Source organism: Equus przewalskii, chromosome 10 (genome assembly GCF_037783145.1).
Source record: "Equus przewalskii isolate Varuska chromosome 10, EquPr2, whole genome shotgun sequence".
NCBI lineage: Eukaryota > Metazoa > Chordata > Mammalia > Perissodactyla > Equidae > Equus > Equus przewalskii.
This window is the reverse complement of record NC_091840.1, coordinates 34723563-34750702: the sequence shown is the minus strand read 5'-3', so window position 1 is coordinate 34750702 and position 27140 is coordinate 34723563. Positions and strand designations below refer to the sequence as shown.

Genomic DNA, 27140 nt, shown 5'->3' with positions numbered 1-27140 from the left:
GATTTCTAAAAAAGAGATCCAGAGAATTTAAGATTTTTCCATATCATGCCATTAGTAAGTAGTAAAGTGGAGACTGGAATTCGTGTCTTCTGAATCCTCAATCTGCTGTCTCTGGGCCTCCCGTCCTTTTTCTAATGAGCTTTACAAGCATAAGTAAAAATGCGGTATCTCCAATTGCCCTTTTTTGCTCATTTGTTTACAGTAGGCTCTGTTTCCAGAGCATCCAGGCTTCTGGATAGATGGGGCATGAAATAAAATGGCTGCACCTTACTCACCTAAGGAAGGACAGAAGAGCAGCAGAGCAAGAAAGATGCTGGTTATATTTGGCTAAGAGATAGCCTCACACCCTTCCTCTCCCAGCCTCATCTCCCTGTACCTGTCCATCCTCTGGCTTCTTAGGGGGCTCATGACCTCAGTTTCCAAGAGCTGGGTTGTGGTCCTGGGCCAGGAGGAAGCACATGAGCAAAAGCAGGGAGAGGAAGTGGCTGCTGACCCCCAAGAAGAGGTCATTTGGCCCAGCGGGGTAGGAGGTTCTGGCCAGGAAGCCTTTCCTCCTTTTGGGCCGTCTGGGTAGCCCTGCAGACCACCAGGCATGCTCTGCAGAGTGTCTCTGAGGTTGGTGTTTGGGCCTTGTCATCAGGAACTCTTCACACTGGAGCAAGCCCTGGGAAGAACAAACAGCAAATTTTCCTTGTGTTCTGCACTCTCAGAATCAAACTGGCCTGGTGTTCTCCATTCTGGCCCACGTTTTGGCTGGAAGATGAGAGAGAAAAGTGGAAAAGCCCTGGAGGGCTGATTTTAGGCCTTGCAGTCTGGATGACCTTGGGCAAGTTATTTGATCCCTGTGAACTTCAGCTTAGTTTCTTCATTAGTAAAATGTGGATGATAACCACCTATTCCCCATTATTTCCTCAGGTTATTGTTATGAGGCAAGAATGAGCTCCAATGTAAAGGCACTTTGCTTGTTCTAAGGTGCCCTCAAACGCAAGGGACTCCCTCTGAGGAAAGGCAGTAGTCTCTGGAAGATTGTATTCAGAGGAGCTGCCAAACTGAGCAGTTTTTAAGAACAGAAAGAATTCTTTTCTCTCCTCACTCTTGGTGAGGACCCGTCCTGCCTGCTGGGTTACACCCATCCCTTCAAGCCTTCCGCCGTCCTCCTAGGAGTGAGGTTGTAACTCGGCCATCATTCAGCTGGGACATTTCTCAGGCCTGAGGCTTGGCCAAGAACATGGCCTCGCCGTGCCTCCCACTCTTCTTTCCTTTCTCCTCCCTCTCTTCAGCCTCCACTTCATTTCAAAGAAGTGAGTTGTGTTGGTTAGTTCTTTAATGAGTTTTTTCCAGCCTCTTGTTTTTTTGTCCTTGACCATAAAGAACTTCCAGTTACTCGAAGCTGAAAATAAAATTTGGCCAGAAGTAAGCTGAGAGTATAGTCTCATTATTGCTGTTGATATTTTTAAGTCTCTCTTAAAAAAAAAAAAAAAAAAACCTCTGGCAGAAAGGGGGGATTTGTCATGGAATGAATATCTGTTTGAGTACCCTAGGGTGAGGACTTTACATCTTTTCCTGAAAACAAGGCGCCTTCCTTCTTTTCAGGGAGAGTTGTGGCTATTTTGATGCCTTTTGAAAGCACCACAATTAATTTGATTGAGCTGTTAAGCAGTTGGTTTGAAAAAAAAGATAAAGGATAATGGTCACATGGATTTAGCATCACATGGGGAAATTTGCTGTAACCCAGCGGTCTTTTAGACAGCTGATGACCACGGGCCAGATTGTTCATTTCACAAAAGGGAGTCTTTTAAAGATGAGAAGACTTTTGTCTAGAGCCCAAACTTCCCCAGAGGGAAGGACTCATTTATAACCCATTCTGATTTTTTTTTCCTCTTAAATCTCACTGGTTAAATATGAATATATGTGGAGCACTCCACTACACCATGGAGATAAGTTGTGCAGTGAGAACTTGGCCTAAGGGAGTTCTAGCCCTGGGTCCCAGGCTCGGCTCTGACGCTCCCTACAAAGATGCACAGTCACAGGAGTGGCCCTGAACTGCCTTGGGGTTTAGTTTTCTAGTCTGTAAAATGAAGCTATAAAACTAATCCTTCCTACCTTGGAGGATTGGTATGGAAGAAAAATTAGTTGATAATGTAAAGGGGCTTTAAGAAATACCCTAGATGTTCTCAAAATTCTAAACTTGAGGATGTGGGGGGAGCATGAACTTGGGTAGGGAATTGGTGACCAGGTTCCCCAGTTCCTTCCTCCATATGGCATCTCAGTCAAAAGGTGGGTCTCTGTTTCCTTAGTAGGCCCCACTTCCCTCCGAGGATTCAGAGCCTATTCATCACGGCGGTGCAGAATCCCCAGGAAGCAGCCGCCTGTCTGCTGTGCTCCACTGCTCGTAAGCTATCCAGCAGAAGCGGGCAGCCTCACTCATCCTTGGGCCCCTTGGGCCATGTGTGGGTTAGTTGGTTCTTTGTTTCTTCTCTTTCCCAGCCCAGCTTTTCCCTTCTCATTTGTACATTCTTCCTGGAGGAGAATGATAACTCATGTCAAAGGTTGTGCAGGAGACAAGATCAGAACTGTTAGTGCCTGTGAGGTGTTTGGGGTCTTTTCATCATGTTCACCCTAGCTTCCAGCTGGAATCTGGGACTTCTTCGGTGGGGCCTCCTTCCTCTGTGTTCCCGGGGCACTCTGTGTAAGGCTCTGCTACAGCACTTAGCACACAGGCCCTTCTGGCTCTCTCTTCCTACAGGCTGAGGACTCCTCTGGAGGCAGGGACTGGATCCCCAGTGTCTCTGGATCCCCAGTGCCTGACATGTGCTAAGCACTCAGTAAATGTTTTGATCAGGGAATGAATGAATGAATGAATGAGAGATGAAAGGGACCTTGGAGTACTTACAGCCAAACCTCTTTCATTATACACATTGACGAAACTGAAGCCCACAGCAACCGTGTGAATTGATCACGCAGAGAAAACTAGAACTGGGATTAAATATATGTATTGTATATATTTATTTATAGATAGTATATTTTGTATATTTTCATATTATATTATATTGTATTACATATAAATAATCCCAGGTCTACTATATCCTGACTCAGTATGTCTATACATATCCTGACTCAGGGTTGGCTGTGTGTTAAAAAGCAAACTGCAATAGCCCACAAAGAAAGGCAGCACTGGATAGTGAGGCAGAAGCAGGCTTGGAGTCAGCAGCCTGGCTTCCAGCCCTGTCAGTGACTGGTTGTATGACCTTGGCTAAGTCATTTCCTCACCTTCACTCATTTGCCTCGTTTATAAAATAAGAGTGTAGATTAGACAATCTCTAAAGTCTCTCCATGTTCAGAAGTCTTACGTTCTAAGAATTTCATGAGTTTTTAGAAGAAAATTTTGAGCTTCTTGAGGAGAAATAAAAAGACATTTTTAAAATAAGTTAGAGAGTTACGGCAAAGGAGGTTTTTTATTAAAGACACTAAAAATTCTTATCTTCGAACCCATTTCCACGAGGGTCCCATCGTGAGCACTTGGCCTGTGCTTGAGGAGCGCCCCTGCCCACCTTCCCGACCGCCAGCTGAGTTAGTGGTTGGGGCTTTTGAGTGTCTGACTGTGTGTCTCCGGGGACCACAGACAAACCACCGGCTGTAGCGCAGTCCCGTTTAGGAAGCAGCGGAATGCGAGTTTCTGTTCCGCGTAGACAGCAAGGCAAGGAACTCTCAGCCGGACAAACAGCGACCTGGCCTTCTCGTGTCTCAGCCTCCACCCTCTCCCACACGTACTGGGGCAGCCTCGCCCCGCCTCGTCTTGCCCCGCACAGTTCTCAGGCCTCACAGGGATGGCAAGAGTGACCCTCTGCCCAGGGCACCGCGCGCTTCCCAGAGGGCAGGGAGCTGCTCCTGGGAAGACCTGCGTTGGCTCTCCCCGAGGGCTTTGCAAAGCAGCAGAGCTACACACCAATTCATTCTGGGTCTGTGGCAGGCACATTTCACACTGAATTCCACCCCATGGGGCTGTGTCTAATTGGACAAATTTGAACAGCAGGCAGCATAGCCACTGCAGCAAGGAGCATTGATATATGGCCCAAGCAAGTGACTAAAATCTTAAAGTGACAGGGGTTCTTTTTCAAAAAAATGACTGGCTGGATTCCAGGAGTAACAGGCCTGACTAGCAAGAGAGAGATAGGCCACCTCTACAAAGCAGGGGCTCTTTTAGGGAGGTGTTTTTGAAATGAGTGTCTCCATTTCTCCTAGTCCTTGTAGCAGGATAAACAGAATAGGGTGGTCCCTAGGGACTGTCATCTGGGAACCAGTCATGCTGAATGCTTCTCCCACCAAAAAACTCACAGTATCTGATTAAATCTGGCAAAAATATCCAGCAAGGAAGTCTTGACAGAAAAAAAATTGAAAAATCGTATTGTCATACATTACTGAGTACCCACCATTCATTAGTTCAACATCCATCAAATATCTATTAAATGGTACTATGTGTGCTATTAAATGCACTATGCTTGGACACAATGGAGCTTGTGAAGTCTATGGTCTAGGGAGGGAAAAAGACATTAATCAAATAATCTCACAAATAAACATAATGACAAATTGTGTGAAGTATTATGAAGGAAAAATTCTGCGTGGTATAGAGCATCTGAAAGGAGAATTCAGGGAGAGTTTTCCTGGGACATCACATTTAAGCTAAGTTCTAACGGGTGAGTTAAGTCAGCAAAGGGGGCAGGAGTCAGGGAGGTGAGGGGAAAGGTCAAGTTGAAAGGAGCCGTGTGTGGTTGGAGCTCAGTGCCCAAGGGGAGAAGAGCATGGGGTGAGGCTGTGGGGCTTTGCTGCTCGCATGAAGGATTTTAGTTTTATCCTAAAAGCAATGGAAAATGTTTTTTCAGCAGAGACTGATATGATCATATTTGAGCTTTGAAAAGATCACTCTGGAAGATAGGACTCCAGTAGGAGGTGATGGAATGGATTAGGCTGGCATCTGTAGCAGACAGAATGGGACAGATACAAGTCATAGTTAGGAGGTAGACTCAACAGGACATTGTGATGGAATCAATACAGGTGAGAGAGAGGAGGAGATGTTAAGGATGGTCCCGTTTTCTGACTTATTTTACTTCATTCACTGAGAGTTGACAGTCATGTGAAGAAGGAGGCTTGGACTTGGTGAGTTTCTGTGGAGAAGTCGACATCTTGACTCGACAGTTGGATCTGGGTGGTCCTCAGCACAGAAAAGGTGTTGGGGCTAGGTGTTTCCTTGGAGAAGGCTGGGGAGAGAGGAATGAGAGATGATAAAAGATGGATTAGACACCTTCTCTGCCTTTAGGGATCCCAAAATCTATTGGGAGAGGCAATGGGACCGCAGAGATATTTACAAATGAATATAATAAATATAAATGTTCATGATTTTATAGATGTGTGATGAGACCGTTTTGAGAGTTAAATGACAGCCAAGTGTGTGTATGTAGAGATGAGGGAGTGGAGCAGATAGAAAATTAGGCAGGACTGACCAAAGAACTCTTACAGAGGTGAGGTTCATTTCACAGCAGGTCAGCAGTAGTCACTGACTTTATTTAAAGTTTGTAGTGCTTGTACAGACGCTGTCGGTGGGAGTGTAAATTAGGACACCCTTTTTTGGAAGGCAGTTTGGTAGTAACCATTATTTATTAACAGAGGTTTGTTTTTTTTTTTTTTGACCCAGCAATTTTATCTCCTAGTAATTTATCCTACAAAAATATAGGTAAAAGTACTAAGGCATAGGGAAAATCACAGTTATAAGAGCAAAGAAAAACAAGAAATGGCCCCAATGTTAATGAGTAAAGAAGTGGCTAACAGTAAATTTTGGGAAGTACATATCATGGAATAGCGTATAGCTATGAAAAAGCACATTTTTAAGTTTTTAAAGAAGTAGTTGAAAAGTAATGTGTATAATATGATTCTGTAGGAAAGAAGTAGGTGCTTGCGGAAGCACAAAACTCGGTTAATACTGGTTATCTCTGATGAAGTAAAAAAGACAAAAACAGAGAATTCTCACTCTTATGTGGTTTTGTATAGTTAAAATATTTTGTAATTAAGATATATTACTTTTCTAATCAGAACTAACAATCCTTTTAAAAAGAGAACACAGAGGGCCAGCCCCAGTGAGTGTCCTAGTGGTTAAGTTAAGCACGCTCCACTTCAGTGGCCCAGGTTTGGTTCCCAGGCGTGGATCTACACTGCTCTGTTAGCAGCCATGCTGTGCTGGTGGCCCACATACTAAAAAATAGAGGAAGATTGGCATAGATGATAGCTCAGAGTGAATCTTCCTCAGCAAAAAAAAAAAAGAGAGAGAGAGAGAGAGAGAACAGAAGAGCAGAGCAGGGCAGGAGTAGCTGCTATTGGCTGTGGAATAGTTCTGGATGATTGTGAGGAGGAGTGGAAAGGGCTTACATGTGCCTTACTTTCCTCTTCTCCTCCTCGATGCTACCTATGTGACTCAGCCACACTTACTTATGGATCCTGCAAGACCACCATCAAATGCCCACTCTTCCACGATGCTGTTCCTGATGATCAAATTCAGGGTGTTGCTTTAATGAGCATTTGTTGAGGCTTTCTTTTTATCAGGTATTGTTAGGTACTGGAGATATAAAAGAGTAAGATATGGTCCCTGCCCCAAGAAGCTTACCGTTGAATGGGAGAAATTGCCAAGTAAACAAATGATTGCAGTACAGAATTTAGTCTAGATGTCCTGAGGTCTCTTCTGAGTTGAAAAGCCTTCAGTTCAGTGCAGAAGGTCTCTGAAATTTCTGGCTTCTTTTCGCAGGCTGGGAGGAAGGCTCTGTGAGCAGTTCCTTACTTTCCCAAATATTCATCCCTGGATTGGCCTGGGCCCCCAAATGCAGTCCTTAACTCACTGGGCGGCAAGCTGTCCTTCCCAGTGGAAGGTTTATGGAGGAGGCAGACACATGAATCTGTGGCCAGTTGGCTAAGCTGATGACCTGAGAGCTTCTCAGACCTCAGCCCCCTGAAAGTCCCCCAGCCTACCTGGTGGTCCCTCAGCATCACATGCCACTGAGCACACAGGGGATACCTGAAGTCCACAAGGACTCTCTGGGAGAGAGCATGCTAATCCCAGCACTGTCACTCTGCTCATGACCTGGGACAAGTTACTTTCCCTCTCTGGGCCTCAGTTTCCTCATTTTCAAAGTCAGCAGATGATGGTGAGTGGTCTCTGCAAGGTTTGACATCTATAATCATGGTGAAGCAATTCTGCCATCTCCCCAATGGGTCAGGTGAAGCCGCTTCCCAGAGGGCCTCTCTCTTGGTGAGGAGTGTGCACTGTTGTCCTGTCAGGAGTCCCTCGCGCAACCAGGCCATGGTAGATGTTCAACACACATTTGTTGTTGACAACCTCCTATAGGTACTGGATGTGATAGAGGTGAGAGAAGTCTATAAGACTTTGTCCTGCCTTCCAGGAGCTTCTAATCTTTTCTGAAAGGCCGGAGAAGTATTTATGAAACCATAGCAACCCCTAGAACCCTCCGGACTAAAGGGTGGAGGGATGGAGATGGCAGAGGCTGGAAGTGAGAGGTGGGTTCTTTGGCTGGCCAATTTCCAAAGGTTCCTGCTGATCTTCAGAGAATTTGCCCTTTTATAAGGCATGTGGCAAGCCCTGTTGGCTTGTTCCACTCCAGACATCCTATTCTCTGAATCATCTTCTGACAGGGGATGAGCTTCTGTAATTTCCTTAGGAGTGGGGAGGGTTGGAATGCAACCAGATGCCCCCTCTCTTTATTCTAGAGGACCCTTGCTGCCCACCTTGACAGAAAGAAAAAGGTCCAAATAGCATAACCCTTCTTACATCCCACTCCTGCGGATAAAGAGAAGTGAAAGGGGGATTCTTGTCAAGAAAACCCATGAACAAAGAACACAGTTCAGTGCCATTTCTGTCACTTCCATCTGGTGTGGGCTTGTCGGTGTGTACTCAGCCCATAGCAGGTGTACAACTTGTGCTTCTTGGCCTGAAGTGACTACCTTTCTGAACCCTGAGCCTGTCACTGGGGCTGACAAGAGCTTTATCTGCCCATAATTGAGCCCACGATGGGTTTGGGCGGTGTACTTTCTTCGGTTTGTACCAAGCCAGCCTTTTCCATGTGTCATCCTGTGCTGGTCTGTCTCTTTTGCATGTTGGGCTAATCTTCTCCATATGTGTGTCTGGTTTGGCATGTGCATCCCGACCTCCCATGAGTAGGGCAAAGCTGCCTCAGACAAGTGTGGAGAGTTGCCGCCCAGCCCTTCAGGCTCTGGAGCTGGGCCATTGGCTGCTTCTCTGAAGAGGACAGCCCCCCTTTAGGCCCCATCTCTCTGGAAAGGCTGTGTGGAGAGGCACACACCTGGGCTTCTTTGGGGTTTAGTGGGGCATGAGAAGAAGGCGTTCTTGGAACAGCTACTCCCTGGGGACCCACCTAGAGCAGAGTCTCACTAGGACACTGGGCCTGACGCATGCCCAGCTGTTAGGCAAGCAATGTGTGGCTCTCAGGTAAGGAGTCCTCTAGGCCTTGAACTTCCTGCTCTGACTACCAGTGTCCTCTTCCCCTCTCCCTTCACCATGCTAGAGATCAGCTTCCTCTCCCCGCAGGATAGAGCCCTCCTCACCATGTCTGTGAGGAGCAAATAAATTGATAGGGTTTATGGCTGCAGATTGAAAGGAGAGGAACAACTTGACAGCAACAAAAGAAACCTCATGTGAAGAGTATGTTACAATTTTACGGGTTCTTTCAAGTTCATTACTTTTATTAATCCCCACAACCACCCTGTGAAGTAGGAATAATTCTCCCAAGGCTCAGAGAAGTCATGTTGCAAGTAAGAGGCAGAGAGAGCCAAGACTATATCCTGGCTCCCTGATTCCAAGTTTAGTGCTCTTTCTAGAATACTGCCCTCCCCAAGCTTACACTGCTGCAGCCTAGTGGCTCCTCGAGCCCTTTCATGTAGATGCCATCAAGGTTCTCTTTCAGTGGCTCTTCCTGTCTCCCTGGTGCCACCTCAAACCTATCTCTGGACCTTGGTTAGCATGTGGGTTGGGGGCCAGGAGGAGCCTGTGTGAGCATAAAAATGAAGTCTCTGTGAGAGGAACAAGTGTGGTGACTGCACAGGGAGCAGCTGGCCCCTCAGACTCTATGCTGCGGTGGTTGTTGCTCTTGGAAAAAGCTCCATCTTCAGAGGGCTTTGTGCATGCCCACTGAGCTTCACCGATAATCTTCAGAGGGCACCAGTTCTCATCATGACCATAAGCCAGGCCCAGGACAAAATGGAGGCATTTTGTGAGCCAGGCAGGCCTCTGCCTCATCATCCCCAATAGCCTCCCTTCCTCTCAGCCCACATTCTGCCAGTCCCATGCATGCCACACAGTTGTGCCAGCTCTTGCTTCCTCCTGAGCACAAGAGTCCCTTTTTTGCCTACTAGACTAGCTCTACAGCTTTATCATGTTCCTGAACCTTTCTGGTCCTTTGTTTCTCTGATTAAGAGATGAGGTCAGCATGCACGCGTGCATTCATCATTCATTCATTTATATTAATTCAGCATATAATTCGATGAGCCCCCCGAGACTCAGATTCAAGGGCCCGAAGCCCTAGATATTCAGAAAGGTAATCAGACACAATCCTTTGCTCTCCAGATGTTCATAGTCTAGCAAGGGAGACAGATGTGTAAACAGATGATCATGATACAGTAGGAACATCAACAAAGTCCCAGCTCATGTCAAAGCTATCTCCATTGAGAGCTGTTGAGGGAAGGAGAATGTGGAGATCATTCCTTAGAAGTCACAGAAAAGCATGTAGGAGCCAAGGATGAGCTGGATGACCTTGGGCAAGTTATATAACTTCTCTGAGCCTCAATTTCCCTATCTCTAAAATGGGATGATAAAGCCTATGTTACAGAGTTTTATTGTTAGGATAATACAGAATGTCTTCAAGCATTGAGCCAATGCCTTGCACATAATAGGTCCTAGAGAGCCAAGGTGCCACAAACAATATTGAATTCTAATTTTTGGAAAACAAGTGTCACAGGGACAGCTCATTATAACAGCAACTAGTATTTGTTAGTGCCCAGTAAATGCCTGACCCATTTATGGGCCTTGGCCCAATACCTGAGGCTGAGACCTCTATGCAGGCTAGGCTTCCAAGCACAGGTAGGTCTCTGGATGGAAAGAACCTAAACCTGCATCTGGTGCAGGACCTCAGCCACTCAGGAATAAAGCTCTAACAGCTCTGGCAATATTGTAACCTCAGGGGCACCTAGAACAGGCCACTGAGTTCTTCCTCAGAAACATCAGTGCCTCCCCCGACTCCCCCCGCCTTAGCCTGGCATCATTTTCAGCCCATTTCTTTTTCTCACCAAGTTGTAGGAGGCCCCGTTTTAGTCAAGCCTTCTTCCATGAAAATCCTAAAGCCTTGTGTGTGCTCTGTGAATTCAGAGCAGCGAATTCCTCCCAGATGTGGAGAGGGGGCACAGCGCCTCTGGCCCAGTGTGCTGAGTCCTGCTTCCCAGGGCTGATCTACGATGTGTCCTCAGCCAAGGCGCCTGATTTTTTGGGAATACCTTCTTCTTCCCCTCATCCAAAGGAGCTGTCTTTGGCCCACATCCTTAACATAGTAAGAAATAAGTGGAGTGGACTCTGCTATTCTTTGCCAGTCATTTGACAGATATTTCTTGAGTGGCTTCTCTGAACCCCACACTATGAGAAATGCAAAGATGCGAGGTATAGGGACCATCCGAGCAGCCAGGTTCCCACAAATGGAGCTCTTTTCCAGTTAATTAATGTTGACACATTGAAGGAAGTTTAATTAAATGATTATTGGCCCTCTAGGCCTCAGTGTGCTCATCTGGAAAATGGGGGTAGTAATAATAAAGCTTTGTTAAGGATTAAACAGTGTGCTTGGATGAGTACCCCAGCACATACTAGGTGCTCAGTGCATGATACCTCTTATTCATTTGCCCTCTCAGCTACCAGATATTTCTTGGGGACCTCCTGTGGACTAGACACTGCAGTGGGCCCTGGGGATGCCTTAGTGGAGAGACCTAAGCAATCAGGAAGCTATTAGCCCAGTCTAGTAGGGGAAACAGACGTTAAACAAGCACTCGCATAAATAAATATGTAATTACAAATTTCCCTTCTCGTGGTCTTCAGGGCTTAGGACATATTGCATCAAGACAGTTTTGGGTGGAGGAGAGAGGAGAGAAATGGCTGTATTTCTAGGCTAGGTTGGTGCTGAAATAAAGGAGAGGCTGGGGTCTGCTGGGTCTGAGCCAAAGGTCTGGCCGCTCTTCTCCAATTATAAGACTCTGAGTGATGACCACAGGGTACCCCTCTGCTGTTGTCCCTTCAGGGCTGCTCCAGACTCAGAAGCAGCGGGGGGTCGGGGTCCCTGTGAGCCTGCTGTGCTGACGAGCATCCACGTTGATTCCCAGTCCAGGGCAGCACCTTCTCCGGACACTGACTGACTTCTCTGAGAAATGCCTTTCCCACAGTGAGAATTCATGGCCCTTCATAGTGACTGGAAGAAAGGGAGAAAAAGCAAGTTTTGGATGGTTTTTCTTCTCAGAAATCCACAAACTCTAGTCTGGCCAGAATCTGGGCTGGAGAGTGGGCACCTGAAAGGGCACTGGCAGCTGTGGCGGTCTGCCAGAGTGACGACTGTCTTCAGACCCCGCCCCAGCGGGCTGCCCAGACTCCCCGCCTCCTCTCTGTGTCCTGCTCACATGTAGGGTTTCCTGATTCGAGAGAAGCTCCGGAGGCCCTGGCCCAACGGTGCTGCTCTGGATCAAGGCCTTGCTAAACTCCCAGCTCCCTGGTTTGCAAAGCAAACTTCAGCCTTGTACTATTTACCTTGGCAAGTCCAGGACCAGATTGATGATCTGTAAAGTGGATTTGTTATTTGGCTGTTTGCTTTGGCAGCTCTTGAAAGTGCTTTGCTGATTGCAGTCCCAGATGTCATTGCATACATTACCCTGCCCTATAACGGGGCTTTGAACACTTTAATTCGAACTACAAATACTATTAAGCTTTTTGCACCTCTTCTGCTTTTAGTTCGTGGATATTAAATATCAGAACAGACAGCCTGCATTCCCTTAGGCTTCTTTCCCGTTGTCTTTGTCAGCCTCCTCCCATAGAGAGCTTCCGGCTTTCCTCTGGAAAAAGAGGAAAGCTCTGTGGGTCTTTCTAGAAACTTTACCCACCTGTGTCCACCCCCAGCCCAGCTACCCTGGCAGCAGCATTGCCAGCTTTTCCCTAACAGGTAAGCTGGCTTTCCAGTGGGGAGGTGCACTGTGTTCGTTCCGGGCCTGGCTTCCCCACACTGCCGTCCTGAGCGCCCTGTCTTCTGCCCTGTCTCGTTCACCCACAAGGATTTCTCTCTATCCATTTTTTGTTTGTTTTAGTGTTACCGACAGAATTCTTTCGGGGAAGCTAGTTTTGGGGCATGAATGAACGTGTCATGTCGTTTTGTCCATAGAGGACAAGGGTCTCACAAAAAAGGCAGCAGCAGAACCAAAAATAACTTCATACTTTCCCAACTCAAAGCCTGGTGTTGCTGCCCAGCCTCCCCTTCTCACGCTTTGTTTGAAATCACCTCCCCGGAGTGGGGTGGGGAGGGGAGCCCTGGCAGTGGCTTTGAGTGGGGGCGGTTGCTCCTTCATATATCTTTGGGGGTTATTGGTGGAGAGTGCCGGTGTTTCTGGTTAATGGCGAGGTATGTGACTCCGTGTTCTCCAAGGTAATTGCTTCTTCCTGTTGTAAATAAACCATTAGCCGGGTCCTCGCCTCAGGAAGCAATTTAAGGCCCCAGGGAGGTAGCGAAGAAGCCAGCTTGCAGCCTCCTGGATGGGAGGCTCAGCTTCGCTTGGTGCCCTTACCCCGGGTCTTCCCCTTGGAGCAACAAAACGCTCCCATCATCGTTCTGCCAAGCTCCTGACAGGCTTCCCTTGGCCTTTGATTTGCCAAACTCAGTGTGAACTGCCTGTTTTTGTTACTCTCCAAAGAAAATGACTGTTTCTAGTCCACCTAAACAGAATATCCGTGGGCTTTTTGTTGTTGTTGTTTTTTCTTCTTTCTTTTTTGTTCTCACTTCTTAATGGTCATTTTTTGTCTATTCCCTCTCCTCTGGCCTTAAAATATCCACAAGGTTCTTAGCTGAAGCCTTTCAGAATTTCACAGGGCTTTGGAGGTGGAGAAAGTCTCCCGGCTGTCAAAAGTGGGTGGAGTGCCTATGGATATTTCTGTTAATTCTTATGCCAAACCCTGCAAGAAAGATAGTTCTATCCCATTTTATAGTTGAGGGAGCTGAGGCTCAGGAAGGGCCTTATTCAGTGTCGCACAGCTCCAGCAGGGCTAAGATTTAAGCAGCCAGATCTGTGTGACCCCGTAGCCCGTGCTCGCCTGCGCTGCCTTTCCCCGCTGCTTACCTCCAATGCCTCCTTCTGTGGAAGGTCTGATTCTAACTTAGTAACTGCAGTATGCCTTCTCTGTTATAAGCACCTCAAGGGTAGGTGGAATGTCATGCTTAATTTTGTATCCTGGTGACTAATACTGGACCTGGCCTGTTTTGGGGGCCCAGTAAATGTTTGTTGGGTGAATAACCACAAATCCACTCAAGCGGTTCTGATTTTAAGCGACCGTGTCTTCCCTGTGGCCAGTCTCTGTGTTGGGTGGTATGGGGGACTTTCAACTTTGAAATATTTCAGTTGAAGAAGTTAATTCGCTCTGTGAGTTTACTTTAGGAGTAGAGATTATTACAGTATTTTTGGCCACCACTCTCAAAGTCTTCTAAACCTTTACTATAATAAGCAAATTGAGCAGATTAAGGACGTGCTTAACTGCCAAATGGTGTTCTGAACTGTGTAAAGTTACCCAGGCTTTTTTTTTTTTTTTCCTATATAAAAGATTGTGTGGGTTCTGTGAACTTTTCTGCTTTTTTTAGCTCTTCCTGTTATATTGTGTTTGAAGTATCTTTGTGGTGACCTGTTGGGATAGGGTTCTTCCATATGGAAGTGTTTCTTTAACTTTTTAATCATTTCTTTTGGGAAGTGGAGGGTTAGGGGTAGCAGATGTTTTTCTGGTGTTCTTTGCTGAGAGGAGGTAGGGGCCTTTGGAGCTGTGAGTCAGGCTAAACCCAGCCTGAAAGGAGAAGGCCCAGCCCAGGGGTAGGAGGCAACCTCACACCATTGGATCTGGCAAACCAGGCCTGTGTGGGAGTAGATCCTTCTGCCCTCACCCTGACTAATGCCTTTTCCATTCCCCAGGAAGAATACTTTTTCCCCTGTGACACTGAGAAAAGTTATTTTTTTCAGTGTCCCAAGGCAAATCCTTATCACTCCTCAAATGGGAAGCCTGTCTGGTGCCCTTACCAAAAAAAAGGAAAAATAACAAATGAAATGAACTCTTGTTTCTCCCTTCATGGCAGTCACGTCCCTCTTCGTTCTCTATTTCTCAGTGAGCCAAAGTTGAACATCTTGGCTTAGAAAAAAAAAATTTGCAAAAACCCATCTGATTCTCCCATTTTCTCAAGTTCTCTTGGACTCTGTTGCCCCATTGGCCTATTCAAGAGGCAGCGTGTGACCTTCTGGGAAGGTTGTTCTGTGGAGATTACAGAAGTTGATGGTTGGAAACCATGTTCCTTAGCTCTCAGCCTGAACTCTGATTCTGACAGTGGCACCTGCCCCTCGGCTTTGGTCTGTTTACTACCTCACCCCTGGTGTCCACCTCTCCTTCATCCCCAGGAAACTCCTGAAAAGCCAGTGAAGAAAAGAGTTTGGTTCAGTGGTGAGAGCCCCCAGGCACTGGTGCACTTCAGGGAGGACGGGAAGGGGGGGCCTGAAAGCTCAAACGATGACTTCCCTTGGCACTCTAATCCTTTCTTGACCAGACCATGGCTTTGCACGTAAACTTGGGAGTCTCAACATATGGAGCTTGAGGAGATGAGCAAAAGAGTCAGCCAAAGAGATGGAGAAGTAGCAGGTAGGATGATGGGAGGAAAACAGGGGAGTGTGATATCCTGGAAACCAAGTGAAGAGAGGAGTCAACTGCGTCAGACGCACACTTGACCTGCTGTAGGCCAGGTCAGAGGGATACTGAGAAATGGCCATGGGGTTAGTAATGTGCAGGTCGCTAACTTTGGACGAACAGTTCAGTGGAGAGGTGGGTGCACACCCTGATTGGAATGGATTCAAAGAGAGAAAGAGAGGAAGGAAGTTGTAGACAGCAAGTCCAGACATCTCTTTCAAGCAGTTTTAAGGGAAGGAGAGAAATGAGGTGGTAGCTAGAGGAGGAAGCGGGGTCAAGAAGTTCATTCTTTCTTTTTTTTAATGGAAGAAATACTAGCATAGGGGCCGGCCCTGTGGCCAAGTGGCTAAATTCGTGTTCTCCACTTCCACGGCCCGGGGTTTTGCCAGTTTGGATCTTGGGCGTGGACATGGCACTGCTCATCAGGCCATGCTGAGGCAGTACCCCACATAGCACAACCAGAGGCACTCACAACTAGAATATACAACTATGTACTGGGGATTTTGGGAAGAAGAAGGAAAAAAAAAAAGATTGGCAACAGATGTTAGCTCAGGTACCAATCTTTAAAAAAAAAAAAAAGAAAGAACTCCTAGCGTAATGATGACAAGAGGGTATGGGGTCTAGTGCATGGTGGAGGGATTGGCCCTGATCGAGGAAGGAGAGTGTGTGTAGTCAGATGTGGGTGGGTGGGTAGATGCCGCAGTGGCACTTTAAGTTCCCTGCTGATTGCTTCAGTTTTCTTGGTGAAGTAGTACTTGAAGTCCTCAGCTGAATGTGCGAGTGGAGGGGAGGGAATTGGGAGTTCGAGGATAGAGGAACAAATATGAAGTCTTCATCTAGGAGAGTGGGAGAACGAATTTACTGAGGAAATATGATTAGAGCGCAGCATTAAAGGCCCATGGGAAGTTAGTGATCATAAATTTAAAGTAAGACCAGTAAGCACGGTGTGCTGTTTTCCAGCTACAGTAATTGCCTGGGAACAGGGAGTAGGCAGAGCTCTGGATTTAACAAGGCTGTGGTTTCACCAGATGAGTACAGCAAAGGGAAAGAGGGGTGCAGAAGCTGAGGCTGTGTGCGAGGGGTTGATTCCTAACAGTCGAGTATGGTAGGAGGAGAAGACACAGGGGTGGGGGGTAAGAGGCAATGAAAAGCAGGCAGGATCAACAGATTGTAGGCCTTGGGGGATTGCAGGATTGCTGGAGTTGGGGTCCTAGAGGGAGAGAACCAGAAAGAGGTGGTGGTCAGAGTAGGATATTTGAAAGTGAGATTGTGACAGTGTTTGTGGTTCTTGTTAGTTGTATCAAAGGAATGGCCAAGACAGTGAGTGGTGGAGGTAATCTAGAAGTGAGGACGTTCAGGGAGTGAGAGGCTGGGTTGTTGGAAGGATCATCTATGTGACTTATGACAGGATTCGTGTTGGAATGAGTGACAGTGAATCAGGAGCTAAAATCTTTGAGTGTGGGCTGGTGGGTAATAGGAGGAGGGAGTGGACAAGGAGGGGTAGGGGGCAGTATAGTCTATCACACTAGAGTCAAAGCTGGAGCTCTTATGAAACAAAGAAGAGAAGTCTGCATCTGTGCAGAGCAAGAAGGATATCAGCTCCACCCCAGAGTCTAAGGGATGTGGGAGAGAATCAGCCACCACAGGAGAGGCCTGCTGGGCAGGCAGTGTCCCCAGAGGAGAGCCTGGTATTTCTGCAAATACATCACTTTAAAATGTACAGAGAGAGTGAGTGTATACACACTTCCGATTTTATTTGATTCTTTCAACAACCCTCCAAGTAGGGAGGGCAGTAGCCTCATTTTATACCTGAGGACACTGAGGCTTACAGAGGTGAGGTATTTGTGAGTGACTCTCAGCTAGTTGGCAGTGGATCCAGGCCTTCTGATTCCAAGTCCAGTGCTCTTTCCGCTGCACGATACTGCCTTCCTTGAGGAAGCCAGCAGTCCTTCCAGAAGACCCATGAAAACGCACTTGATCCAAAGTCATAACTGTTGTCATGCTGCCTCCATAGCGTGAGGTTCAGCACCCAAAGACACGTTCGGGGAAGTGGTGATCGTTTGGCCTATTCTCTGCCCTCTCAGATCCACTGAGATGTTAATGAGCATCCTCTGTAGTACCCAAAATATCTTAAACTTAGCAGCCAGCAGTGGGACACAGTGGACATTCCCTTTCAGGGATGAATTGGATAACAATTCTTTTTTTTTGAGGAAGATTAGCCCTGAGCTAACATGCGTGCCCATCTTCCTCTACTTTATATGTGGGATGCCTGCCACAGCATGGCTTGATAGCGGTGTGTAGGTCTGTACCTAGGATCCAAACCAGCAAACCCCAGGCCGCCGAAGCAGAACGTGAGAACTTAACCACTGCACCACCGGGCCGGCCCCTGGATAACAATTCTTAAATAGAAATAATATGGTATTTTAGTTTTAAGGAATTTAGGTGTCCTAGAACATGCCTAGGTCATAGCTTTCTAGCAACAATTGACAGAAAAGTGATTATGAGATGTAGACAGGCAGTTGGCCGTGATGGAAATCATGAACTTAGGGTGGTAGTTCAGGGCTTGGTTCTTAAAAATATTTCCTTGTTGATTCTGAGGCACAGTGAGTGAGGCAGTATGGCAGTCTAGGAATCTCCTAACTGCCCAATTACTCCATCCCTTCTTCCTCATTGGGCCAGCCACTCACATAGGCAGAGAGCCCAAGCATGAAGATGGTCTCCATTGTTCATTCACTTAGCCAGCATGTGTTGATCACCTATTACAGTGCTGGGCATAGAGAGATGGACACCACAGAAATAGATTCAATGAAGGGCTAGAGGTTTCTATCCATGCACTGCATGAAGGGGTTTTCTTTTTAAGGAAAATGAGAATATTCCTGCATACTCTGGAAAGTAACCTCCTCTTAGCCACCTCATCCTAGTGTCCCAGCTTGCTGGGCCTCTGAGGAGGGTCAGTTTGTGGAGGGTTGGCACCAAATGCCTGCATCAGCCCTCTCTGCCATGGTCCTTCATGAGCACATTGGCCAAGGCTGTTGCCACACAGAGTGGGGATGGTAATCTTTCTAAAAATACCATCTGGAGCAGCAGCACAGTCCCTTCCATTGAGCACCCTATTGTATAAGGTGCCAGGGTGGCCTCTGAGTAGAGAGAATTACATAGGTGTGGGCCCTGGTCACTAAGTACTAGTGTTCAGGCAGACACACTGATCTAGACAGGAGCAGAGATCTGGTCATGGTTTATAGCACTAGGGAGTGCCTCAGAGTTACCTGGGCTGCTTTTTAAAGATGCAGATGCCCAGGCCCCAATCTTATGCCCCAGAAATTGTGATTATGATCTGAGGTGGGACTTGTACTCCCATATATTTGAAAAGCTCCTTAGTGGATTCCGATGGGTAGCCCCAGCTGAGAAGCACTGATTAAAGAAGTACACGCAGAGCTTTCTGCTAAGGACCTAGATGGCAAGAGAACCAGCATCCCACTGCCATTCCTCTACTAGGTCTGAGTGTGATCCGAGACCATTCCCTTCTCAATATTATCCTCCAGGAACTTGTGATTGTCCTCAGTGTAAGGCAAAAGCAGCTTAATTCCTCTGAAAACAGTGCCAGTTGGGCATTTTGCTGGAATGAGAGAAGCAGGTCTGTGGAAGTATTTTTTGCTCATTTCAGCTCTGCAGCCTCCATGGGTACCCTCTCTGTTTGCACTGTCTTCCCCTCTCGCTTCCTGCCACAAAGTCCAGTGCTTTGTTTGGTGCTGGTTGGTGAAGTCAGCTCATTCCGGCAGGACTGAGGGTCTGGCTGGATGCAGGCGTGGGTATAGTTGCCCAGATGAAATCTGGGGGGCTAGACAGGCGAGCGTCAGTAATAAGATCAGAAAGTGGGAGACTAGGGCCGGGAGCCTGGAGAACAGGCCTAGGATGCAGGCCAGATCAGCACAAAACTATGATCCAGGAGGGCACTGCAATGGATTCTGAGAGCCTCATTGATACCCATAAGAAGCTGGAACATGTGAACCCTCATTACTTAGAGGAACCTGAGTTCACCTGCCTATACTGTCTTTGACATTAAATCTCCTTGGTCTTAAAGGACCAACCTCTTACCATTTGCTTCTACTTCGTCAGAGACACAGGCCTCTTCATCCAAGACCCTGTGTAGAGAGTTGGAGCCATTGCATCCTGAAACCTACAGGATTTGTCATCGACTCTGGGTCTTCTTGTCGAGACTGGTTTCCTCCTAGGTCAAGCTTCGTCTTCACTGAGACTTTCTTCCCTCTGTGCACTGATATTAGTGTTCTGTCCACATCTAAAATCTTTGATTCTCTGGGACCAGTATAGAGACATTAGAGAAGGTGGGTCCTGTTTCGAGGATACCATGGAGAACAAGACAGATGATATCTCTGCCCTTATGGGGCTTATATTCTACAAGAGGAAGCAGACAAACTAGCAGTAGCCATGAAGTGGATGTGATGAGTGGTAAGGTAGGTTCAGGGGGCTCTGCTATTGGAGCACAGGAGGTCAGGGAGCAGGGGTCCCTGACCTAGTCTAGGTGAGCGTCAGGGAAGGCTTCCCAGAAGAAGTTCTGTTTAAGCTGTCATAGGGATGAGTAAAGCGAAGATGTAAAGACCCAGAGGTGAAAGACACAACAGTACATTGGAGGAACTGAAAGAGGCTCATTATGCTTAATACAAGGAACAGGGAGGGATGAGGAGAGATGGGCCTGGAGAAGTGAGTGGGGCCAGGTCATCAGGGAACTGGGCAGCCGTGGCATGGAGTTGAGGTGTCACTCTACCCCCTTGTTTGCCACTTTGGACCGGTATTTTCTGACTCCTGGGATGACCGTGAAATAGACACACACACACGCAAATCTCACAGGAACGATTACGGCTCTGTCCCTTCTCATTTGGAGGCAGCACAGGGTAATCTGGATTATAAAGCATCTGCCTGGGGAAGGGGTTTGCTCGCCTGCTATGATCATCTTTTTCTTCCACCTTCGGATGCCACTCAGCCTCACACAGCACCAGCTATCTGATGAAGAATAGAAGTGACAAGGGCAAAATCAAAAACTCTCCAGAATGTATTCAGTGGAAAACTAAAGGCAGGAAGGGCTGTTGTCTTGTTCCCAGCCGACACCCCGACTCGTGCTTTCTCTTTTCAGAGGAGACTCCACTTCCACTATGCCTGACTGGCTGGCTGGGCGATTCTTCAGGGGCTGTGTTTTGTGCTTGTCACTCCTATACTTGGTCGCTTTTAAGATGCCTGGACTTCTGAATCTTTAAAAGAAAGAACTAAAAAGGAAATCCCAAGGGCAGTTAGTTGGCAGGTCATCTGCTGAGAATGAGGGAGAGAGTTGTGACAGGTTTGGGGAGCTTGAGAAGAGGGGGAAATACAGGAGGGAACTGACCAGGAACAAATGGAAAAAAAAAAAAGGTTAAGGAGCAGGGAGAGCCTGGCTGATAAATTTGTCATGGTGCCGGTTGACACAAATGTGTGATTTTCTCCAGCACAGCTCAGCAGCCCAGGAGCAGGAGCAGAGGAATTAGGGTTAGATGGATCGTTCTGGATGTGTCTGGCAAAGCAGGAGTGGCAGATGGACCAGGAGGAGCAGTGACAGGGGATTGTTGAGGGTGTATTGGACCTATGAGCCCTGAACACTAGAACGGACAGTGAAGAAGTGTTGCCAGTGGATTGGAATGCTAGGGAGGCCTCAAGGGCTGGCAAGCTCAATAAAGCTGAAGAGCATCATTAGTAAGAAAAGGAAGTGAGAGAGAGAGAGAGAAATAGGAAGTTTCATGATCAAAATGTGGGATTTCTTTCTTAAAATACCAGAAGTACCGATTGCAAGATGCAGGTGAGTGAGTTGCTGGAATGAAGGTGAAAGTCATTGGTGTGTGGAGGTCAGTGCATTGTGAGGCCAAGGTTGTTGGTTTGGTCGTGCACCTGAGCATCACACTTTCCCAGCATTTGGCAGTTGTTGTTGAGAAGGTGACAGTAGTATACTGCCACAATCCTCTCTGAAGTCAAGCCATTGACTTAGAAGGTCTGTAGAGTCCAGTGGCAACGATGGGGAGCACTGGTGTAGACAGATTTTGTGAGCTCTGAGCTTCTCTTCTGATTGATAAGATAATTCCTTTGGAAGAGGTGATGTAATTCACAGAGAACATTTGTATTCCCTTGGAGAAGAAAGTACTTCCTTTTATTGTCAGATCATTTTAGCATGATTGAAAAATCAGGGAGAAAACTTTTTTTTTAATGCCTGAAAGGAATACTATATGAGATGTCTAAAATCCTGGCCCAGGGTCCAGCTCTGTGGCCTAATGCAAAGTCTTTTTCTACTTCAGCTTCTCCCTGAAACAGAAGAACTTCACGGGTCATCTTGAGGATCATTGGGATGGTAGGACATTTAAGCATTACTGTGTATCAGACACTGTGCTGAGCACATTTGTTTAAGCCTTAATATTTTTTATTATGCCCATTTTATGGATGTCTAAATTGAACTAGGAGAGGTAACTAAGTTTGCCCAATCTTATGCAACTATTAAATGACGGAACAAGGTCCTTAAAGCCTGAGCTTTTAACCATTTCCTGTACTGCCTCTGTTAGGCTCTGTGAATACAAAAATAAGCCAAAATGCTCACAGTGCTAAATTGAGGAGATGACATGAAAACAGATTGCTTCCTCACAGTGTCATACGCACTGTGTTAGAGGGTGTGTGGGTGCTGTGGGGATATGCGGCAGACGGACCGGTCCCTGCCCAGGTGAATCCAGGAAGGCTGCATCGAGGATCTCCATAGGAGATCAGCTATAGGAGACAGCTTGTCATGTCAGTTGGCGCCTCTTCTCTTCTTGGTCTGAAATGTGGCAGCTCATTATCTTTTCTCAGAGTGTCCTCTTTTTCCCCTTGGGGGCCACAAATAAAACCCCATCTATTCCTTTTCATAAAATCACTCTTCAAATGTTTGAATACTGGAACTGCAGCTCCCTCATTCTCTTCTCCAGGTTAAACAACCTCAGTTTCTTCCCTCCCTTCTTTCCTTCCTGCTAGGTGCAAGGAACTGAGGCATTGTGCTATGCAGTTAGGATGCAGAGATTTAAAAAAAAAGAAAAGAAAAAGCAGCAGATGATCCCCTCCAGGAACTTACAGTTTAATGACAAAGGTAGACCAGAAAATACTTTGTTGTTCTTTTTTGTAGTCTGTCTCCTTTACTGAAACTCCCAGCACCCAGCATAGTGGCTGGACCATAATAGACACCCAATAAGTGGCTGTTGTTGCATTGACTACACCGTGGTGCTATGTTGAAGGTAAGCCCAGGGTGTAGAGGGGGCCTGTTGGAAGACCTAAGTCAGACCCAGAAGGGGAATGGTAGTCTTACCCAGCTGACCTGTCTTCAGGGATGAATAGGACTTAACCAGGAAAGAACATTCCAGGCAGAGGGAGCATCAGATGCAGAGGCACTGGGGGCAAGATGCAAGGGGGTGTGGTGTGCAGAGAGCTGGGGCCAGATGATAGACAGTCATGCTAAGCAGATTGGGCTTTATCCTGTGGACAGATGAGTACAGTGTTCAGATTTGCATTGTAGAAAAGGTCACTCTGGTGGCGCTAAGAAGAATTAAATGAAGGGAAGCTATATTAATGGGCGGAAAGACTAGTTTAAAGATTGTTGCAATAATCCCAGTGAGAACTAATAAGGACCTAACCTAGTAGCTATGGAGAGTAGGAGACAGATCCAAGAGGGCTTAGGAAGTGAAATCCACAGGACTTCTGGATCAGCTGGCTGTGGGGTGAGGAAAGGGAGGAGTGTGGCTGGGGCCACTGAGAAGCCAGTGTTGCCATTCACTTAGGTAGGGAAGAGAGAAGGAAGAACAAGTTGTGGAGAAGTAGGTAATGAATTTGTTTTGGAAACGTTGAGTTGGAGGTGCCTGTGGAACACGTTTGGTCTGACACAAGTGGAGTTGGAGGCCAGGAGAGAACTGAGTTAGAAGTACAGTTTTGGAAGTCAATAGCATGTCAGTGGTAGTTGTAACTATGAGAGTGGATGAACTCACCCAGGCAAAGTGTATGGAGAAAGAAGAGAACAAGGTTAAGGGTTAAGAACAATCTAATTGGGAGAGACTCGGGGGGTGGTCAGAGAGGGAGGAGGGAAACCAGAGGAAACTAAGGAAGGATGGGAGTAGTCAGCAATTTCCCAATGCAGTCAGCCTTCCTTTATAGCATCCCGGTTGCCACAGGGGACCACGTGGTTATACCTAAGCTACCATGATCATGGGAGGACAGCCATGTGCTTTTTTCAATCTTGAGAGATCCTTAAGGCTGGATTTGAGGACAGCTGCTCTAGAGCAGTGGTTCCCAAAATTCCCAGGTAAAAATCAGACCCTGTCCTGGAATCACTGCATTGGAATGTCTTGGCGAAGGGCCTGAGAATCCGTTGGTTCAATAAGCACACCATGTGATTCTTCTCATTAGGGAAGTCTGGGAATGATGCTCCAGACCAGAGCTTGTTCCATAATAACTGGGGCTCTTTCACAAATCACACCCCCACCCTCCCACCCTACACACAGACAGGTTCCAACCTAAGGTTCTGGAGAATCCCCATAGTTATAAGCCGCTGGTAAGTGGCTGGTGGGACTGCTCAGATGTGTAGAGATGGAAATATTAACCCACTGATCTAAAGGAGAGTGTCTGAGCAACTGAGTATTGGAGAATCCAATGGAAATCCTGCATTTAGACAGATGCTTGGTCCAGCACTATCTCTCTGAAAGCATTTAGACTGGAGCACACTCACTGTCCTCTGGTGTAGACAGTCTGATGACCTGCTCCATTTTGTGGAATAATAGACCTGAACGTAATCCAGCATTTAAAAAACCTCACCATGGGGCTGGCCCCGTGGCCGAGTGGTTAAGTTCACGTGCTCTGCTGCAGGTGGCCCAGTGTTTTGTTAGTTCGAATCCTGGGCCCAGACATGGCACTACTCATCAAACCACGCTGAGGCACCGTCCCACATGCCACAACTGGAAGAACCCACAACAAAGAATATACAACTATGTACCAGGGGGCTTTGGGGAGAAAAAGGAAAAAATAAAATTAAAAAAAAAAAAATTTAAAAATTAAAAAATAAATAAAAAATAAAAAATAAAAATAAATAAATAAAAAATAAAAAACCCCACCATGTGTTAAAAAGCCTGACTATTAAAGAAGTTTGGAAGAGGCACCATATGTAGACAAAGAAGACATTTTTAGGTTATTGCCATGGCAGGAGTCAGCTCTACTTGTTTATATGTTTAAGACCTAACACTGCTTACTGTTCCAGCAGTGAAATTCATAAAGTATGCTTAATACATCTATTCTCAGAAGCAATTATGTAAATGAAGGCTTTGTCTCTGCCAAAGGTATTTATTAGGCACAGAAGTAGTTCAGAGGGCCTGTGTCTCTTGTGCGAGGTTGCAAATCTGTGAAATTCAAACATTGTCAGTAATGAATGGTCAAGGTAAATAACCTTTCCTAAACAGTTAGCTTTGAGACATTATCTTTCCAGGATAGTTAGAGATATTAATTGTACTTATTTTAATATTGCAGGAAGAAGGTACCTGCTGGGTAGAATACTCAGGAGTCTGCCTCCAAGGAGCATAGGGACCTCTCCTTTCTGGAATTATTTTAGAATGAGAAATTTAAGGGTGGTGCTACCTGGAGGTAGGAGGGTGTCTGAGAAATGTCTTCCTGAGCTCCCTTCAGACCCTTGATACATACTTCAGATCAAAATACTGTGAAGGTTTGTTCTTTCATTCATTCATTCAGTAAACATTTATTGGGCACCTATTATGTGACAAAATCTGTGCTACAGCCTGTTGGTTCTTAGATATCTTTGGGACATCAGAATACCAGGTAAGCTCTGTTTGATCCTGGAGGGCAGCAGTTGAGTATCTTGTGTGCTATTAAAGCTACAGTTAAGACATTATTGGTGACTTCACATTCCTGATTTAGGAATGAGTAGTGTGCTGAGCTATGTGAATATTCCCACTCTTCCAGAAGCCAAACCGCTTGGACATTATCCTTACGTCTCAAAGGATCTGGAGGGAAGTGGTGAAGGCACCAATCTAAGGCCATCTGGCCTGTAAGAGTGAAATCAGTACTTTACACACTGATTACACATTATAGTCTTTTTTTTTTAGTTTTTTTTTTTTTCCGAGGAAGATTAGCCCTGAGCTAACATCTGCTGCCAATCCTCCTCTTTTTGTTTAGGAAGACTGGCCATGAGCTAACATCCATGCCCATCTTCCTCCACTTTATATGTAGGACGCCCATCACAGCGTGGCTTGCCAAGCGGTGCCGTGTCCGCCCCTGAGAGCCGAACCAGCAAACCCCGGGCCGCAGAAGCGGAACATGTGCTCTTAACCACTGCGCCACCAGCCCAGCCCCAACGCGTTATAGTCTTGGTGGTTCGATCACATCATTTGAATGTTAGCATAATTTTGAGAATTACGAATAACTAGCAGTAGTAACTAGAGTTATTATTCTTTTTTATTTTTTAAAGATTGCCCCCTGAGCTAACAACTGTTGCCAGTCTTTTTTTTTCTTTCTGCTTTTTTCTCCCCAGAGCCTCCCCAGTACATAGTTGTATATTCTAGTTGTAGGTCCTTCTAGTTGTGGCATGTGGGATGCCGCCTCAGCATGGCCTGATGAGTGGTGCCATGTCCACACCCAGGATCCAACCAGCAAAACCCTGGGCTCCCGAGGTAGAACATGTGAAGTTAACCACTTGGCCACGGGACGGCCCCTATTATTCTATTATAGTGGAGAAAACTGAGATTCCAGGAAGTGGCTTGCACAAGGTCACACAACTAGAACTACCAGAGCGTTTCCCACTCTTAACCAGTGCTCTTTCTACCAACAGAGAGCTCAGTGACCTTATAACCACCTCATCTGTCTGAAGGATCTGTCCCCCAACCTCATCTCACAATGGTTTAAAAAATAAGATATAAGAAGGGGCTAAATGAAGAGAAGAGATTGCATCTCGATTCAAAGGGTACAAGCAGCTACGGCTGGGCCTTAAAGGTGGACTCCGCAGGCCAGGGCGGAAGGAGGAGGGATGGCTCACCCAGTAAAGGGTACCGCCACCCAGTTTGGATCTTGAGAGCAGGAGAGTCACTTCCTACATTAGAAGATTATGGAGCTCACATCTAGGCCTCTTTGTTTTAAAGGGAGGCCCAGAAATGGTTAATGACTTGCCCAGGACAGATTTGGTGAATTTGCAAGTTCATTGAGCCATTTGGTAGGTGTTTCTACAACAAACAAGGCTTGGTTTTTATTTATTTACTTTTTTTTTAATAGTCTGAGGAATATGAGAATGCTATTCTAGTAGCTTTTCAACCCTCAAGGCATTTCTAAAGCTCACATGAAGCACAATGAGAAATTAATTCTTTCATTCAGCTGTTACCCCTAACTCACGGTTAGATGACAGGTCCGTGTCTGTGTGACATAGTGGCGTAATGTCTCCAGGCCCCTCCAGGCCCCTTGGCGCCTTCGCTTTTTTTTCCCTCTCTCTCCTTATGGATGGCCCTGATCTTCCTCTAATCCATTATGTATCCTAGGTCCAAAGATAAAAAGATAGGTTTCTGCACACACGCAGACACGCTCATTCCGGGCCGACTATAAACCTTGCGTGAGTGTAGGAGAAACAGCACATGTTGCTTCCTCCTCACGGGAGGGATCGGCATTCTCACACAGGGACAGGGGAGGGGAGGCTCCACTGGCCTTTGTGAACTTGTTTCTCAGCGAGGGGAATGAGCACCATCCTGCCCGGCCTCAGTGGAGTAGAAGTGGGGGGAATCCTGGCCCCAAGCTCCCACCTCGGCCTAGGAATTGCTTTCCCCACAGGCACCAAATTTGGCCCACAGTGAGACCAGTGCAGAGAGGGGAAATCATTACCAGATTAACACAGTTATTCGGGCATTTTCACACTTCCTAATGAAGTGGGCGTTTTACAAAGCCTGTGCAGCGTCTCCTTCTCAGCAAGTGAAGATTCCCCAGCCCTCTCCTATAGGCAGTAGGGCCAGAGGGGAAAGGGCAGAGACAGCCCTGGCTCGTTGGCCTGCCCTTGGACAGCTGTGCAAAGGCCCCTCAGTGCCCCGCA

The 27140-nt window shown here is 46.7% G+C and overlaps 1 protein-coding gene and 1 long non-coding RNA gene across 21 annotated transcripts in view; one reads left to right on the top strand and one right to left on the bottom strand.

Moving 5' to 3' along the window:
- Nucleotides 1-27140, top strand: part of BCAS3 (BCAS3 microtubule associated cell migration factor) — a 569320-nt gene that overhangs the window by 506392 nt on the left and 35788 nt on the right. The gene's annotated exons all lie outside the window — the stretch shown is intronic.
- LOC139074082 (uncharacterized) overlaps nucleotides 3437-27140 on the bottom strand; it is a 67061-nt gene continuing 43357 nt past the window's right edge. The window contains exon 2 of the long non-coding RNA XR_011523454.1: nucleotides 3437-5255. This is a non-coding gene — a long non-coding RNA (uncharacterized lncRNA). The remainder of the gene's footprint in view (nucleotides 5256-27140) is intronic.